Source organism: Echinops telfairi, unplaced genomic scaffold (genome assembly GCF_000313985.2).
Source record: "Echinops telfairi isolate 266 unplaced genomic scaffold, ASM31398v2 ScPeMD7_70;HRSCAF=299, whole genome shotgun sequence".
NCBI classification, from domain to species: Eukaryota; Metazoa; Chordata; class Mammalia; order Afrosoricida; family Tenrecidae; genus Echinops; species Echinops telfairi.
Window position 1 is genome coordinate 69,641,209 of NW_022103968.1, and position 1,065 is coordinate 69,642,273.

Sequence of the window (1,065 nt, forward strand, 5' to 3'; positions counted from 1 at the left end):
TCCCTAAAGGGAGTGCTTTGTACACAGAGTCAACAACAGCAAGACAGAAAATAGATTCTTGAAAGGTTTTTTTAAAAAATGTGTGACCACAGGTAAGCTTCTTTCTGGTATTCTCTGGTGTAAGGCCAGATCCCTCTGACATCAGAAATGATATCCCCTGGTCCCCATCTTCTTCCGAATCTGCTTTGAACCTCTGACAGCTGCCTTAACAACCGTATGAGTAGAAGAAAGCTTCAGTTTCTTCTGCCATCCACTTTCATCTCTCCTGATCTCTTTTTCCTGGCCTCTGGCTGTCTTCCTGGGTGATGTTCTTGATATCTTCCCACAGCTCATAAGATCCTACGTCATCAGTTCTTCTTGTGATAGTCTTAAAATTTACCTCTTGTGGACTTGTTTTAAATTTCTTCAGCTGCATGGTAAACTTACATAAGAACAATTGATGGTTTGTTCCACAGTCAGACTCTGGCCTTGTTTTAGCTGCTGATAGTGAGCTTCTCCACCTTTTCTTTCCTCAGGTATAGTCTTTTTGATTTCTGTGTATTCCACCTGGAGAAGTCCATGTTTACAGTCACTGTTATGTTGAAAAAGGTATTTGCTATGCAAAACTCAGTCGTTGGTCTTGCAAAATTCTATCATGGGCTCCACTCTCTCCTCCTCCCCCTTCATCTGCTCCTGTGTGCTCCGATCAGATATGTCCCTCTCCCGGAGCTGCAGATTCAATGCCGTCCTTTGAAATAAATTCTTCTGGTGGGAAGGGCAGGTGTCCACTTAGTAGTTGGGATTGGGGCCAGCCCCAAGACCTCTCCACTGGTTCTCTACTCCACGCCAGCATGTTGCATTCACATCTTGGAGCACTGGGTTAAAGTCTGGTCCCTTTTTCTCTGTGGAGATATAAACAATACCCTCCCCTTGGGTGGGTTAGGCCACCCAAGCCATCAGGACGATGTTCCCGATTAGAGCAGCTAGTCCACAGATAGGACCACATGGCCGGCCCCACTATGAGACATGACGTCCCTTACTAACCCATAGCCCTACAGGGGACAGCACCGGAGACACAGTCTGGGA